The sequence below is a fragment of the Pelophylax lessonae genome (genome assembly GCF_965119305.1).
Source record: "Pelophylax lessonae genome assembly, chromosome: 1".
Classification (NCBI taxonomy): domain Eukaryota; kingdom Metazoa; phylum Chordata; class Amphibia; order Anura; family Ranidae; genus Pelophylax; species Pelophylax lessonae.
Window position 1 is genome coordinate 379706066 of NC_138768.1, and position 18021 is coordinate 379724086.

At 44.2% G+C, this 18021-nt stretch overlaps 1 protein-coding gene across 1 annotated transcript in view; it reads left to right on the top strand.

The window, feature by feature from the left end:
• Window positions 1-2932: 2932 nt before the first annotated feature.
• JAK2 (Janus kinase 2) overlaps window positions 2933-18021 on the top strand; it is a 365079-nt gene continuing 349990 nt past the window's right edge. The window contains exon 1 of the mRNA XM_082260416.1: window positions 2933-2987. The gene's annotated coding sequence lies outside the window, so the exon portion shown is untranslated. The remainder of the gene's footprint in view (window positions 2988-18021) is intronic.

Consider the following 18021-nt stretch of genomic DNA (forward strand, 5'->3'; position numbering starts at 1 on the left):
TCTGTGAAAAGCACAGGGTGCCAGTGGTGGACCTGCCAATTCTGGTGTTTAATGGCAAATGCAAATTGAGCTCCACGGTGCTGGGCAGTGAGCACAGGGCCCTTAGAGGGTGTCGGGCCCTCAGGCCACCCTCATGAAATCTGTTTCCGATTGTTTGGTCAGAGACTTGTCACACCAGTGGCCGACTGGAGGTCATTTTGTAACACTCTGGCAGTGCTTATCCTATTCCTTCTTGCACAAAGGAGCAGATACTGGTCCTAATGATGGGTTAAGGAACTTCTACAGCCCTGTCCAGCTCTCCTAGAGTACCTGCCTGTCTCCTGGAATCTCCTCCATGCTCTTGAGACTGTGCTGGGAGACACAGCAAATCACCTGGCAATGGCGTGTATTAATGTGCCATCCTGGAGGAGTTGGACTGCCTGTGCAACCTCTATAGCAGGGGTATTGAATTAAAATTCACAAAGGTCCAGTCAGTAAAATATTCTTCCAGCAGAGGTCCGAATCGCATGTTTGTGCGATGACCGCCCTTTATCCTTGCAACCAATCACCTGCTTGTTAACTTGGGTAGCCTCCGCCCTCTGTCCATAGCTGTCCTGCCTCCAGCTGTTGGCTCTGTGAGAATGGCAGTGGTGATGGCTGTAGGCAGAATGACTCTAAAGGGGTGGGCCCGCAGGGGTCCGGATGAGACATTAGTTGGGTCCGGACATGGACTGCGGTCCGCCATTTAGTGATCCCTGCTCTATAGGGTCCAGGTATCACCTCATGCTGTCAGTAGTGACACTGACCCTAGCCAAATACAAAACTAGTAAAAAAACAGAAACAGAAAAGATGAGCAGGAAAAAAAAAATGTAGTTAGCCTCCACCTGTAAAACCATTCCTGTTTTGGAGGTGGTCTCATTGTTGCCCATCTAGTGCACCTGTTAATTTCATTAACACCAAAGCAGCTGAAACTGATTAACAATCCCCTCTGCTATTAACCACTTGCCGACCGCCGCACGACTATCTACGTCGGCGGTCAGCCCCTCACAGGCAAAGTGACGTAGGTCTACGTCGCTAGCCTGTGAGGGTCTAGGGAGCGAGCGCGCGCCGCCGGAGGCGCGCTCCCGCTCCCGCGTGGTCACGGACCGCCCCGCGCGTGTGACCGGCGGACCCGATGTCCGCCGGTCACTCTGCGATCGTCGGGGGAGAGGGAGAAAGTCAGGCGGCTTGTGTAAACAAGCTGCCTGTCATTCTCCCCTGTGTATGAAGGATGATCATACGGTTCTACTATGGAGAACCGTTGATCACTGTTCATACATCTGAAGCCACAGCCAATCACAGTAGAAAGCACGCCCCTAGGGACACACATAGCCCCTCCCTTTCAAAAAAGTTAACCCCTTCACTGCCAGTGTATTTTTACAGTAACAGTGCATATGTATAGCACTGATTACTGTAGAAATGTCACTGGTACCCCCAAAAGTGTCAAAAATGTCAGTCAAGGGTCCGATCTGTCCGCCGCAATGTCGCAGTACTGCAAAAAAAAAAAATCGCAGATCGCCGCTATTACGCGTTAAAAAAAAAAAACAACAAAAATGACAAAAATCTTTCCCTTTGTTAGTAAACGCGATAACTTTTGCGCAAACCAATCAAAATACGCTTTTTGCGATTTTTTTTACCAAACATATGTAGCATAAAACAAATTGGCTGAAAATGTTAAAAAATTTTGATTTTTACATTTTTTGGGGGGGGAATTTCATATAAAAAAATGTGAAAAATATTGTTATTTTTGCAAAATTTACGCTCTTTTTTTTGTTCATAGCGCGTGATCAAAAAATCGCACAGGTGATCAAATACCACCAAAAGAAAGCTCTGCTTGTGGGAAAAAAAGGACGCCAAATTCGTTTAGATACAGCGTCGCACGACCGCGCAATTGTCCGTTAAAGTCACGCAGTGCCGAATCGCAAAATACCCCCTGGTCAGGAAGGGGGTAAAATCTTCCGGGGCTTAAGTGGTTAACTGACCAGATGAATATCCCAGGAGTTTGACTGACTTGATGCTACACTCTGATTAAAAAGTGTTCCTTTAATTTTTTTGAGCAGTGTACATTTGTTTGAGCGCTATATAAGTACCTGTAGAAATAAAAACGTATAAGAACAATGTCTGAACTGGCCTGGGGTGGGAAGCGGTTAACAATGAATTACATTGTGTTTTCTGTGCTCAGATACATTTTACTTCTGCTTTTTCAATAAGCAGCATTCCATATTTGTATTTTCATACATGCAAATTCATGATTAAAGCCTGACAATAGGAAATAAATAAAGCACCACCCACTGCCCATAGAATGGGTAGAGTCACAAAGTATCAGGTATCATCACAAAGCTGCCCATTGTGCACTCCTGCTGTCTTATCTTTACACCTGCACGCGCCGAGTACTGCCAGCCAATCACCGTTCCCATTACATTCACTTCCAGCCGCCCTCAATGGCAGGTGCGCCACCATTGGCTGGCGTTCCAGAGGCGTACAGCGGACAGAGAAGCGCTTTATGACTGACGCCCAAACCATTCCGCAGCGAAGGAAGTAGTACGGGGGATACAGGTCTGCTGTGTGCTCGTGTTTCTAGTCTCCAGTGAGCGAGCACGGAGCCTTATACCTCCAGGCAATCCCCTCTAGCCTACCTCACAGAATTGAGCGGCCAATGGGACGCACAGCTCCTCCCCGGAACTGAAAGTGCCTGTGAGGGGGTGTAGCAGGGCCGATTTGACAGTGACACCAACAGAGCTGTAGCAAAGCTCGCTCTGTGTTACGGGGGGTGCGCTCCTCTATAGCGGGGAGGCCGGAAAACCCCTCATACACCCGGCCTGGAGAGGGGAGCCCTCTGAGAGGGGACGTCATAGAACAACACGGGGGGAAGAGGAAGAAGAGAGGGCTAGGAAAGACCCCCACACCTGGGCACATAGCGGCCCGGCGGCTTACTACGACACTCTGTCAGCGCCTTGGACTTCCCCATGGTGAGTAAACATCATGTCTTCTCTCATAGGCACGACTTCTGTGTGTGTATGTGTGTGAGTGATCTGGGTGTAAACAAAACTTTCCAATGCTGTGTTCTCACTGATCAGGTCTTCCTGTCTGTGGGATACAAATCAGAAACCCCATCTACAATGATCAGGGGGTTTATACTACAACTATGGGCAAGAAAATCCCATGATACAACTGCTGCAGGCTGCCAGGGGCATCAATACAACCCCCTTACCCTACATAGTTCTTTTACCTGTTGATCCTGCCACTAGATCCTTTAGTTTTTCAACTAATTTAACAGATTGACAACACTCTACTTTGTTTTGCAGTAAAATGCATATGAACAGGGCACTCTTCTTTGCAGTAATATGTATATGAACATGGCACTCTTCTTTGATTTATAGTAAAATGCACATGAACAGGGCACTCTTCTTTGCAGTAAAATGCACATGAACAGGGCACTCTTCTTTGCAGTAAAATGCATATGAACAGGGCACTCTTCTTTGATTTATAGTACAATGCATATGAACAGGGCACTCTTCTTTGATTTATAGTAAAATGTATATGAACAGGGCACTCTTCTTTGCAGTAAAATGCATATGATCAGGGTATCTTAGATGGGCATTAAAGGGTTACTTCACTTTTACAAAGGAAAAAAAAAAAGCCAGACTTGCTTCTCTGTGGGTCACAGGCGTGCACTTACTTTTTCTCTCTAGCTATCCGCAGACATCACAGAGCCATTCCAGGCACTGGAAGGATCTTGTAGGGAAAGGAAGTCCTAAAAGTCGCACATCACAGCAAAACCCTGCAAGGAGATGTATGATTCCTCTCCTTATATAGTTTTGCTGTCATGTGCAACTTTTAGGGCTTCCTTTCCCTATTAGATGTTTTGAGCTTGGACGAGCTCTGTCCTTGTCGGCATGTCTGGCGGTTTGTCGTGGAAGAGGATTTGCTGGAACCTTGAACGGCACCTGTCATTTTTGTTGTGGGTCTGGAAGGATCCTGACCATATTGTGGGGATTTATCCAGTTGCTTAATTGACTGCTATCAGCTCATATAGCAGAGTCGCTCCAGAAGGAACCCGACAATATTGGCGAGATCCACCCAGTTCCGTGTTTGACAGCTGTCTCCGCCTCTCAGAGTGTGAGAGCCAAAGCCAGCCGCTCCCGCCTCCTCTCCAGCCCGGCACTATAGAGCAGTGGTTCTCAAATCCGGTCCTCGGGACCCACTAACAGGCCAGATTTTAAGTATTACCTTGGGGGATGCAGACTAGAATACTGCAATCACTGAGAAGCAAATGAGATCACCTGTGATGTAATTTAGTTATCTTGCAAACCTGGCCTGTTGGTGGGTCCCGATGACCGGATTTGAGAACCACTGCTATAGAGAGTGTTGCAGAAAGAAACAGCAGTGACTGACAGTCACTGATCTCCACTCCACGAAAACTGAGAACCGAGCGATCAGCAGTCATGTGATCACTTAGTTTTTGTTCTTCGAGCCAGCGTGGAACAGCTGCAGCATTAAGGTGTAAAAAAAAAAAAAATATATATATATATATATATATATATATATATTTTACATTAACAGTGAAAGATGAAACAGCAGACTGATGAGTTTCTCTCTGTCACTCTGCTCTCTCGTATCAGCATTTGCTCTCTCCTCCTATCAGCATGTTCAATGTTCGTACATGATCACTGAAGTACAATTGATTGGCTCCTTGTGCTGCATCTCCCTCTCCTTCAGCTCTGCTGTACAGGGACTGCAAGTGGCTGATATCAGTTAAATGTGGACATCTACACTGCTTTCATTTTAATCAATTTAAAGCAGTGTTAATCCCCAAAGCAAGCATTATTCTATTGTAGTTTACCAGTTCTTAGATATGATGCCTGCATTTTTTTTTTCAACCTGTTGATCTATTTAATAAGTCTGTTGTTTTTTAACAGAACAACCCATTTAACACTGGCAGGGGTGCTTACAATGGTCAGCTTTTATTTATTCATTTAAAATCCATTACCCTATAAGGGAATAAAAAAAAACTGTTTGCTGTGACTGATTATTATGATGTGAGCTGGAGTTTGGCTTCAATTAGTTTAGTGTATCTAAATTTGCTAGTACATTCAATACTGGAAAAATTATATTATAAATCCCCACTCTGTGTTTAATATAATCACCCAATCGCCCTAAAGATGTGAAAAGAAAATATATTCAGTAGTGAATAAAACCTACACTGCTGTTGTAATCATATTACCCTTAGGCCCCTTTCACACACTTCATCCGTCGGACGGTGTTCGTTTTTCTCAGCGCGGGATCGATTTACCGATCCCCCGCTGAGCAGGAGGATGACAGCTGTTCTCTGCGCTGTGTGCGGAGATGCAGCTGTCAGTTCCCCATGCATCTCTATGGGGGAAATCGGATGGGAACAGACCGTTGGTCCGTTCTCATCCGATCCGCTGGACGGATGGAAAATGAAGTTTCCATCCGTCCAGATTTGACAGATCGGATGTCAGTGGACATGTCTCCGCTGACATCCGATGCCCCATAGGGATGCATGTGGGGACCGTTCAGATCCGCCAAAAAAACGGACAGGCGGATCTGAACGGTCCACCTGTGTGAAAGGGCCCTTAAGGCTCGATTCACATTGATGTGATGCGGGAAATGCATAGGAACCACTGCGCTTCCCGCCTTGCACAGCATAGCAATTGCACTGTGTTCATGCGATCTGCTGCATGTCAGTTAAAAGTTAACAACGCCCCAAAAGCAGGTCGCAGAATGCACTCCAATTTCTAGAATCAGATCGCAGGGGTATGAACACCCATGTGATTCGATTCAAGTGCTGCAAAAAAAAAAGAAAAGGTGCCTGCATCTTTTTTGTGCGATTTGAGCCATACAAAATGATGGTCTCAAATCGCAGCATATAGAATCGCATGTGAGTTGCACAGGAATGTGGTGGGATTCCTGTGTGAATCACATGCGATGTGACCCCAGGCTAAATGTAATGCCCCATGGATAGATTTAGAAATCCAGTTTTAAAAATAACCATAAACAAAAGAGTTAGTGTATACATTGAAGTGACTTGTAAATATCAAGTAATCCTATGTAACCATCCATCAACCAAGATAATGAAGCCTACTGGTAATCTGTGTGCAAAAAGCTCTTCAAACAAAATAAAAATGGTGTTCAGTGCCTTCACCACAAAAACATACCTCTCTTGGTGGACTTAATTTATTATCTTTGGTTGATGGATGGTTATATTGTACATGTTGATATTTACAAGTCACTTGAGTTTATACACTAAAGCCAGCCATGGATGGAGCAATTTTTCCTTCCTGCAACCACGGGTCTGACTGCAGAGCTATTGTATTCTCCCGGCAGAGGGGGCCATCCCATCAGGGAAAACACACTGTGAATTATTGCTAGTGGCTACAGCCGCTGGCAATAATCCCATGAAAAATCAAACAGGCTGGTTCTACCCAAGTTGATCAGTCAGCCGGTCTTGACCACTACTTGCTGATCCGGCCAAGGTTAGAACCATCTATGGCCAGCTTAGGAGCCAGTTTACAACAGATTGCAGTGAGAGAAGTGAGCTTTCCATGCGCATTTCCTGCACTATGTTCAAAAATGCACTGCTGGTGTTACTATGGGATCTGGTTGCTGTGCCTTTTTAAAATAGTACATGCACTACCTTTGGTCTGGCACGATTTCAGCAAATTCAAATAGGTCTCACAGTGCACTGCACTGGATTGCATGTGAATCGCACAGGAACATAGTGCATGGTATGAACCAACCATAACTTCTTTGTTTATTGCTATTGTTAGATATACAAATCCATTTTCCAAAATAATCAATGCTTAGGGCTTTACTGTCGGTCTACATAGGTCTGATTCATTATTTTTTTTACATCCAATACTACCCTCCCCCAGACTGACGATGCTGCTGTCCAAAGATGACTCTGTTGCACCTTTATCCAGAGTGGGGGCACTTTAATACAGGAGGTGTGTTACTGGCCAGATCACCAGGTGAAAACAGAGGAGAAAAAGCCTAAAGAAAACAAATGCAGCCACCACGTCTAATACTTGGTATGCTGCAATACACTTTGCTTTTGGGTTTAATACTACTTTAACCACTTGCCGACTACCGCACGACTATTTACGTCGGCAGTCAGCCCCTCACAGGCAAAGTGACGTAGATCTACGTCGCTAGCCTGTGAGGGTCTAGGGAGCGAGCGCGCGCCCCCGGAGGCATGCTCGATCGTCCGCCGGTCACTCGCGATCGTCGGTGGAGAGGGAGAAAGTCAGGCGGTTGATGTAAACAAGCTGCCTGTCATTCTCCCCTGTGTAAGAACAGTGATCATACGGTTCTACTATGTAGGACCGTTGATCACTGTTCCTACAGCTCAAGCCACAGCCAATCAGTTAGAAGCACGCCCCTAGGGACACACACAGCCCCTCCCTCTCAAATAAAGTTAACCCCTTCACTGCCAGTGTAATTTTACAGTAACAGTGCATATGTATAGCACTGATTACTGCAGAAATGTCACTGGTAACCCCAAAAGTGTCAAAAATGTCAGTCAAGGGTCCGATCTGTCCGCCGCAATTTCGCAGTACCGCAAAAAAAATTGCAGATCGCCGCCAGTACGCGTTAAAAAAAAAAAAAACAAAAATGACAAAAATCTTTCCCTTTGTTAGTAAACGCGATAACGTTTGCGCAAACCAATCAAAATACGCCTTTTGCGATTTTTGTTTACCAAACATATGTAGCATAAAACAAATTGGCCGAAAATGTTAAAAAATTTTGATTTTTACATTTTTTTTGAGAATTTCATATAAAAAAAAATGTGAAAATATTGCTAGTTTTGGAAAATTGTTGCTCTTTTTTTTGTTTATAGCGCATGATCAAAAAATCGCACAGGTGATCAAATACCACCAAAAGAAAGCTCTGTTTGTTGGAAAAAAAGGACGCCAAATTCGTTTAGGTACAGCGTCGCACGACCGTGCAATTGTCCGTTAAAGTCACGCAGTGCCGAATCGCAAAATACCCCCTGGTCAGGAAGGGGGTAAAATCTTCCGGGGCTTAAGTGGTTTTAATGGCATATTCATGAATTGATTTCATGTTTGCCTGGAGTGGGACTTTTAAGAAGTTGTCTTGATTTCCATTATTTTGTTCTGCCCTCTATAAGACAAATTATAGTGGATTGTCCCATCCATTGTGATGTGTTTAAGGATAGCTGTGTGGTCAGCAAGTGTACCCTCCCTTCTGCTACGTCCATCCGAATCTGACAACATAGCTAGCAAGGAGATGGCTTCTCACAATCTGTGCTTCTCAGACATGTTAGCAGTAGGAGGATCAGGCACATGTGGGAACAATCGTGTGTATGTATATATTTACAACCGGTTTCAGCTCCCCTACCTGGTCTTAAGGGTTGTGACTTTGATGGCGCACCCACTTAACAAGGGGGGGGGGGGGAGTGTCATCTCTGCTCTGCTACCTCCCTGCTAGGCTCTCTCTCCCCTCATTGGCTCATACAGCAGGAGCCATCGGGTCCAGCTGCTGTCATTTAAAGCCAGTGAGGTGGGAGGAGGGGTCCTGGGGGGCCCTGAGCCATGCTCTGTGTGTCAGTGGATACACAAGTTAACTTGGGAGATAGCGTGCACAAGTGGCTTGCTATGCGTCACTCAGCATAGGGTATGAGCCCAGAGCACCAGCTGGGGACCCAAAAACAGGAGGGTTAGGACTGCCCTGTGCAAAATCATTGTACAGAGCAGGTAAGTGTGACATGTTTGTTTTTTTTGTTTTTTTTTAAATAAAAAATGAGCATTTACAGCCACTTTAAGCAGCTACAGGAAAAAGGTTGATTTATCTTTTGGAATATGATATTTTTTCACTGTAGTGGGCCTTTAAGAAGCTGTCTATATTTTTATGGCCATGTGTACAGTTTGGTATTGTTATGATCCAAAAGAATGAAGCCTCAAAAAATGTTAGTGCCAGCAGTAGCTGGGACCAATGGGAAGATTCAAAATCATTAGATGTGTATTTGTGATCCATACATCCTTTGTTTTGAGGCGTGCTTGTGTTCTGAGCATAGACTGAATGACAATTTTGCTTTCATGTCGGTCGTAGTAAAACCTCAAAAATTGAGTACTATGTCCATTCCTGTTATTAAAAGTTTGCTTATTTTTCATACCACTTTTCATTTGAGAATTCCATGGGGTGAAGCAAGCACACTTTCTAACATCATAGTTTTCAGAACTGGTCTGCTTTTGTTCCTGGTAGAGCGTAAAATGTGTTTATTTTCAATCTTTGCACAAAAAAGGAAGTCTTTGTAGTAAGTTGGCAGATAAATAGTGCATAACATCAGTTTTATTCACTGATGTTGTTTGAAATGGTCAATGGTTGGCACTCTAATGCCCCGTACACACGTGCAGATTATCTGCAGACTTTTGTCTGCAGATTTACCTTTTCTATGTAGTGCAAGGGCCTGCCGGATTGCATACAAATTGAAAGTGTTTAGGTTTGACCTCATATTATATGGTTTTGGTAAGTCTGCAGACAAAAGTCTTCAGATAATCTGCACGTGTGTATGGGGCATTACTTATCGCAGGTCTGAGTCTATTTCTCAGAAGTGACACTGGCTGCATGGAGTTTGCTTCTTCTCCCTATGTGGAATGAGTAACATAAAGCAAGATTTTGGAAGAAGTGGTGCATTTACATGGTTGTAGTAGATATCACTAGGAGGCAGTGTTGTTTGAGAAGTACCCTTACATAATTAGGTAAGCTTGCCAAGATAGTTACTCATGTGCTAAATCACCCTTTAACTGGGGTAGAATAAATTATTTGCTCTTTTTTTAGCCAGCATTAAATGGAATGAGTATTAAAAACATAAACCTATTATTATGTGTTACGTAATGAAGGAAATCAGTAGGTTACACAGTCCTAAGGATACATAGGCTAGAGCCAGCTTTTAGCTAGCTAGTGGGCGGTTTGCTTAGAAACTAAACAAGCATCCCTGTTGCAACAAGGGGTACTGCACCCAGTTAGGTCCCAGATAATGCACTATTCTTCTTGAGAAGGTGAAGGGGAAATCCGGCAACACATGTGGCACACAGGCTGGGGATAAATATGAGGCATGGGGTCCAGAGAGCGGGAATAGGAGGTGGTCGCTAAAATAGAAAGTGAGAGGACACCGCACTAAAGCGTTTTTTACTTGTCTGACTGATGAGCTCATTGCTGCTCCAGGTGAATGCGTTTTAGAAATGGTAACAAAAAATGTTTTGGAAGTTAAAAACACACGCTTTATATAAATAAGTCGTTTTTGCCCTGCAATTCTTGCCCTAGTATTTGACTTCAGTGAGTGCTTACGGTGTTCCTATAGGGAAATCTTTTGTAAATTAGCAAGTTCTACTTACAGCCTGTGAATGTTGAGTAGCATTGCCTAAAATTTCCATCCCTAGCATTGTCTACATCTAGAGACTCAGAGCTTTGGTTCTCTCTCATTCACAATCGAATTTGACAATAATCATATATTGTATGTCGATAGTACCAAGACCCGGTGCTTTCACATGTCTGGTCTTTAAATTGGTGGCTCAAATTTTGGTATATTTTTATGGTACAACCCCAAATCCAAACAAGTTAGGACTTGTGTAAAACCTCCGTAAATGAAAATAAAACCAAAATCATTTTTAGCTCACTCAAAATATTTGTGTCTGTAAAAAATTAATTGAAAGAACTTGTAGAATGTTAAAAAAAATCATCAGAAAAGAAAGTTCATGTCCATAAGTTGATTAAGCCCTGGTTCTCACTGCTGCTTTTTCAGAGTTCAAAGTCGCATGACAAGTCCCGCCCAAATAATAGCAATGGAACTGTTCTAGCCTTGGACGATGGGCGCATATGCTGCTCCCAGGCTGGGTTCACACACATGCAATGCAGGAACCCGCGCGATTCCTGTGCCGGTTCCTGCATCGCATGCCACTCACAGGCAGTTCAGCCCGAGCCATTGCGGGTGTCAATAGAAAGTTAATGACACCCCAGATCAGATCGTAGTGCAAAACTGTCAAATTGTACAGGAATCAGATCGCATGGGAGTGAACACCCGTGCGGACCAAAAAAAGAATCCTGCACAATTTGGATGCGAAGAAGATGCAATTCGAATTCGCATAGCAGACATCGCATGTGATCTGCACAGCAATGTCTGTGTTCGTACCGGCTTGAAACCTGGACATGTCTTTCACCCTTGATGGTCCCTATCCACATATGCAGGCTGTCCATTCCATATGCACTAATGCACCCCCCATACCATCAGAGATGAAGGCTTTTGAACTGGTCCCTCTCCTCTTTAGTCTAAGCAGATATTTGCAAACTGGTCCTCCAGCTGTTGCAAAACTGCAAATCCCATCATGCCTCTGCCTCTGGGTTTCATGCTTGTGGCTGTCAGTCTTGCTATGCCTAATTGGACTTGAAGTTCTGCAACAGCTGGAGGGCCACAGTTTGCATATCCCTGGTCTAGAGGATGTGCCGCACATGGTTGCCAAAAAGAATGTCAAATTTCAAATCATCTGTGCAAAAAATGAGCTTCGACGCATGGAAGACCACAGCGTTCCTGGAACATGTTCAGATATGGCTTCAACCTTCCATGATGGAGCTTTAACTGATATTTTTTGAATGGTACGGGGAACTGTGTTCAGACAGTGATTTTTGGAAGTTATCCTGAGCAGCAATGTCCATCACTGTATCATGTCTGTGTTTAATGCAGTGAAGTCTGAGGGCCCGAATCATGGGCATCCAGTATTGCATTTCTGAATCTTTTTATATTATGTACTGTAGATGATGGTATATTTATAGTCTTTGCAATTTTACATTGAGGAACATTATTTTGAAGTTCATCGACAATTTTTAGACAGAGCTTTTCACAGATTGGTGAGCCTCTGCCCATCTTTACATCTGGGACACTCTGACTCTCTAATGCAGGCCATACATGAGTTGAATTCCGAACTAATTTTCTTTCAGAAATCAGAAATATTATGCATTTTGTGATCCAAAATCCAATAGTGCCTCCATTAATTTAGAAATTCAACCAACCAACCAAGCCTTCAATTTTTCCTCATTTTGCTACAGAAAAGAATTTTTGCGGCTGGGAATCTTCTTTTCTTTGCAGGATTTTTTTATTTTTTTGCACTCATGCGTATTTATTTATCGATTTATATTTCTAACACGATTCTACCATCATTGATTAAAAAATCGTTTGTTTTTCTAAAAATTTCCAACATGCCCGATCACTCAAATTTGATGGCCGCATGAAAATTGCCCGTTGCTGCAGCCTGGTGTGAAATTCGAACAAGAATTCTTAGTTAAGAATTTTCAAAAGAAAATTATTTTGAAATTCTACCCATGTATGGCTGGCCTAAAGCCCCTTTTACGCATTCGGACTGTTCATTTCATCAGGTAAGTCATGTTTATGAAAAAATAGATGAAAGTGACGTTCCGGCCTATTTTGCAACTTTAGTGATTCCTGGAGTGCTTGCTATGCTGATCAACAATTGGACATTTTCAATTTTTTTCAGGGGTCCCTTACCTTATTTTCAGGGCATTTATTATTGTACTTCCTCCTTCTCCCCCCTCTGTGGCCGCAGCCACCGACCTCACTTCCGCCTTTGCATTGCATCCTGGGAGCTGTTTGTCATCACTCCCAGGAGGCTGGAATCAGGAAGAACTCCCAGAATACTCCCTGGAATCAGAAAGAAGGACACAGCAAATTACACTGCAGCTTCAGGTGCCCACATCCAAGATGGCCACGCCCAGACAGCGTTTTTTAAAAGTAAGATTTTGACTAAAATCCAATACTGTACACCTTGTAAGTATGAGAATAGCAGTTCTGTAAAGGGCGATGGATTAGTATTATAGGGGTATTTTTAGTTAAAAAAGGTATTTGAGGACGGAACTCCGCTTGAAGTTTACCGTCAGTGTACCATCCAGGTGTTTTTTTTTTAACATCTGCTACTAATGCAAAAATGAACTGTTTGTCTGTTTTACATCCTTTTTTCGTCTGTTCTGTTTTCTCTTTCGTTCATTGACGTACACAGCTCCTGATATTCATAACCATTGGGTTTTACTGCCTCCTACAGGAGTAGGACACTAGGCAGAAAATAATTTTGGCTACACATATGGGCAGTCCCAGGGGGTATACTCCCTCTCTCTGCTACAGCCACTCAGTTTTTTTCTGCCTAGTCAGGAGTAAGGACCTAGTTCCTGGCTGGGATCTTTGGTCTTGGCAAAATTGAAAATTCTTTCCTCCTGGATTTTTTCCTGTGAGATCTACAATCAAATGCCGGACTGGGTTGACGGGCTGGATAATCTAGGTCCAGTGGCCACCCCTGTCTGGCCAGCGGGCGTGCGCAGACCTCAGCCCCATGCTAGTTCGGCCGCCACATTGCGGGACGGGGGCTGGCCTGTGAGTTAAACGCCTCGTGAGGTCGCATACGACCGGGTCTCGGCCCCAGTAGCAGTGTCCATCCTAGCCGACAGCCCCCCCATTTCGATGGAGAGAAATTCTGTCTGGGGCGGTGCCTGCCTGGTTCCTGGTATGGACTGTAGCTGACTCCTCTCTCCCCCTGGAGGGTTTTGGGTTGGAAGTGTGTGGAACCTCATTGGTGCTTTGTGCCTGTCGACCGGGTGGTGCTGCCAGTGCGGTGGAGGTTGTACCTTAGCAGTGTTTTACACTTTTTTGTGGAGTTCCCCTGGTGACTCATGGAGTCTTTGGAGCATGTTTCCACACCTGATCCCCTCTCTGAGGCTGTGGGGCCCTCTGGGTCCCAACCATCCATCCATCCATCCATCCATGCACTACGGTGGTCCTGGAGTCCCTTGTGTCCCAGGTGGAGGTGGCTTTTGGGCGATGAGGTAGCTAACCTGTCCAGCTGGGGAGGTGTCTCGTCAAACATTCTGCTCAGGGGATCTGGACGCTGGAAGAGTCCAGACTCCGTATCAATGTCTTGGAACTCCAAGCGATCAGACTGTGTCTGGATCATTGGATGGATCATGTTCGTGGGTTGTCCAATGTGCATTCAGTCAGACAATGCCATGGCCGTGGCTTATGTCAATCACCAAGGGGGGCACAAGAAGTGTCCTGGATGCTCTGGAGGTGGTGGGCAGAACGGCTCGTTCCAGTCCTTTCCGCCGTACACATTCCCGGGGTGGAAAATTGGCAGGCGGATTACCTCCGTCGGCAGGCAATAAACCATGGGGAGTGGTCCCTTCATATGGAGGGGTTTCATCAGCTGTGTCTCCGGTGGGGCACCCCCCAGGTGTCTCTGCTCAACAGACAGGTGCAGTGGTTTGTGGCTCGATCAAGGGATCCTCTGGTGGATGCCACGAACGTGCTGGTGGCCCCGTGGGGTTAGTATCGTCTTGATTTATGCCTTCCCTCCTCTCAAGCTTCTGGCAAGACTTCAAGGCAGAAGGGATTCAAGTTATCTTAGTGGCTCTGGACTGGCCTCGCCGGGCTTGGTATGCCGATGTGGTGCAGCTGGTCGCCAACGTTCCTTGGCAGCTTCCTCTCAGGGAGGATCTGCTGTCCCAATGACCGATCTTCCATCCTGCTTTAAAGTCCATGGCTTGAGCGCCGGGTGCTGAAGGATAGGGGTTTACCTGAGTCAGTGATTCCTACACTGTTGAAAGCTAGGAAATTTACTTCTAGGAAGATCTACCATCGTACGTGGTAAGACGTTCATTGCGTGACGTGAGTCTCTTCGGGTTCTTCCTCGCTCCTTGTCAGTGGCTCGAAACTTGACCTTGCTTCAACGGGGGGAGTTTTAGAAATTGGCCTGGAGTACCATCAAGGGCCAGGTTTCGGCTTTGGTCTTTTTCCAACGACCTAGGCCAAACACTCCCTGGCGCGTACTTTTCTTCAGGGTGTCCGACATTTGATTCCTTCAGTGCGGGCTCCGTTGCTGCCTTGGGATCTTACTTTGGTGCTTTCAGCTCTACAGAAGCCTCCCTTTGAAAATATTTGGGAGATTCCCCTGCTTATGCTGTCCCAGAAGGTATCTTTTTTTTTTTTTTTTTTTTTTTTAGTGGCTGTCCCCTCTGCATGCAGTGTGTCGGAACTGGCAGCGTTGTCCTGTCATTCACCTTACCTGGTGATTCACAGGAATAAGGAGGTTCTTCGCCCTTGTCCGTTGTTCCTTGTTGTTCCAAACATTGTGTTGTCTTCCCTGTGTGCCAGGTCAAAACATCCAAAGGAAATTGCCTTGCATGCCTTGGATGTGGTCCAGGCAATTAGGGTATACCTGGCAGCTACGGAGTCTTTCAGGAAGTTAGATTTGTGCTTACGGATGGACCGCTAAAAGGGTTGTTCGCTTCCTCTGCGACCATTACCAGATGGATCAGACAGACGGTGGTTCAGGCCTATTCCATCAGGGGTAGAAGTCCTCCTTTCCCTGTCAAGGCACACTCTACTTAGGTGCTTAGTGCCTCCTGGGCTTTCCGTCATCATGCAAGGCCACCTGGTCGTCGGTGCACACTTTTAACAAAGTTTTTAAAAAGTGGATGTGTTGGCATCTGCAGATGCCTTTTTTGGCTTTAAGGTTTTGCAGGCTGTTGCTTGAGGACCTTATTCTCTTTGAGGGTGTGTTTTTTTTTTTTTGTTTTGTTTCAGGTGGGCTCCAGTTATTTGGTTGAGCTGCTGTTGCCTGGTTGGCTACTGATTAGCCTGGGGAATTTTTTTGTTCTTACCCCTCATGTTTAACACTCCTTTGGGACTTCCCAATGATTTATGGAGATCAGGAGCTGTGTACGCCAATGAACAAAAGAGAAAATGGGATTTTTGACTTGCCATAAAATCCATTTCTCTGATGTTAATTCTCCTGACACTGCTTGTAACAAGACTGAGTGGCTGTAGCAGAGAGAGGGAGTATACCCCCTGGGACTGCCCATGGGTGTAGCCAGAATTCTTTTCTGCCTGGTGTCCTACTCCTGTAGGGGGCTGTATAACCCAATAGTTTTCGAATTTCAGGAGCTGTGTCGAACATCAGAGAAATGGATTTTACGTTAAGTCAAAAATCCCACTTTTTTTTTTTTTGAACAAAAATAGGACTTTAAACCATTTCAAAAACTGATGTTGACAGATGGGATTGTAAACTGATGTAATGGTATGATCATCCATATACATCTTTTTTTTAATAGAGATGCATTTAATGTCTGTTTTCCAAAAGTCCATGGATGAAAAACGGTACGCATGTGTGAAAGGGGCTTAATGGGGGCCATATACTATACGAAAAATCGGTAATTGGTTCTGATGGTTTTTTTAGCCAAAAAAACAAAGTACAAGTTTGGAAATTTTCTACCAAACGAACGATCAAAGGTAATATGTTTCTTGTCCAAACAGTTTGCACTAGGTATATGTGAAAAAACAAACAAAAAAAATGATTAATTTATGTCCATTGAGCGATTTATTGGTCATGACATGATAGCATGATTGTTTGCTCTCACAGCTGAGTGTTTGTTTTTCTAAAATGAGTTTTTTTGTATAGTGTATGGCCAGCATAAGATGCTCTTTTTATACCCAATCATGTTACTGACCTATTGCCAACCAACCACCAGGTTAATAACCAAGGACCAAGCCTATTTCGGACACATGTTGTTTCAAGTTAAAATCAGTATTTTTTGCTAGAAAATTACTTAGAAACCCCAAACATTATATTTATATATTTTTTAGCAAAGACTCTGGAGAATAAAATGGCGGTCGTTGCAAATTTTTTTGTCTGGCTGTATTTGCGCAGCGTTCTTTCAAATGCAATGTTTTGGGGAAAAAATACATTTTGCAGAATTAAAAAAAAAAAAAAACTAAACAGTGAAGTTAGCCCAATTCTTTTTGTTTATTGTGAAAGATTGTCACGCCGAGTAAATGGATACCTAACGTTACGGTTTAAAATTGCGTACACTCGTGGAAATGTGACAAACTACGGTACTTAAAATCTCCATAAGGTGACGCTTTAAAATTTTTAACGGTTTCCAGTTTAGGGTTTCATAGGAGATCTTTTGCTAGAATTATTGCTCTCGCTCTGACGATCGCAGGGATACCTCATGTGTGATTTGAACACAGTTTACATTTGCGGGCGTGACTTACGTATGCGTTTTTTCTTTACAAATTTTTATTTATTTTTTTCTATTTTATTTTTAACGGTTTAAAAAAAAAATTAAAAACCTGACCACTTTTCTTGTTGTCACAAGGAATGTAAACACCCCTTGTGACAGTAATAGGCAGTGACCGGTACTCTTTATGGAGGGATTTAAAAGACCCCAAACCCCTCCACTGCCCTTAAAGTATTCAAAATGCCGAAATTGTCATTTTTGAATACTGACAGATTTTTTTTTTTTTTAAATTGCCGCCGTTGGCACCTGAGTACAGTGACGCCATGACTTTGCTTCTGGGTTACATGATCGAAGCCAATTTCGGCTTTGTTTTGGTCTCTAACCAGCCGGCGGGCGTGCCGGCTTGTTGATTGGGTCTGCTGGTGGGACGGGAGACCCCGTCAAAGCGGCGGGAGGGTCCAGCTCGCTGAGAAAACGGTTGAGCGACTGCTGAGCCACATCAGTTGTTCTCTTCAGAAAGCCGACCACCGGCTATAGAAAACAACGGTACTGGGTGATGCCTCTATCTGCAGGCATCATCTCGATACAACCACTTCTTCAAGCTGACGTACAGGTACGTCAGTTTGCGGGAAGTGGTTAAACAAATTAGTTGCAAAATGTCCTTCCAGCTGTGAGTCCACCTTGTTAGTACTACCTACTTTGCCAGCTTTTTGTTGCCAAGGCTTTCCGATATGTGTTATTGCCATCAATTTCAAAATAACCTTTATTTTTTTTTTCCTTTTAAAATTGTACATTTTCTCAGTTTAGGCTCCATTCACACCTGTGCGTTTTTGAGCGTTTTTCAGCTCCAAAAACGCTAAAAAAAAAAAACTTTCCAAAACGCCCAACAAGTAAAACCACATTCATTTAAATGGCCCCTGTTCACATCTGAGCATTTTAACGCCT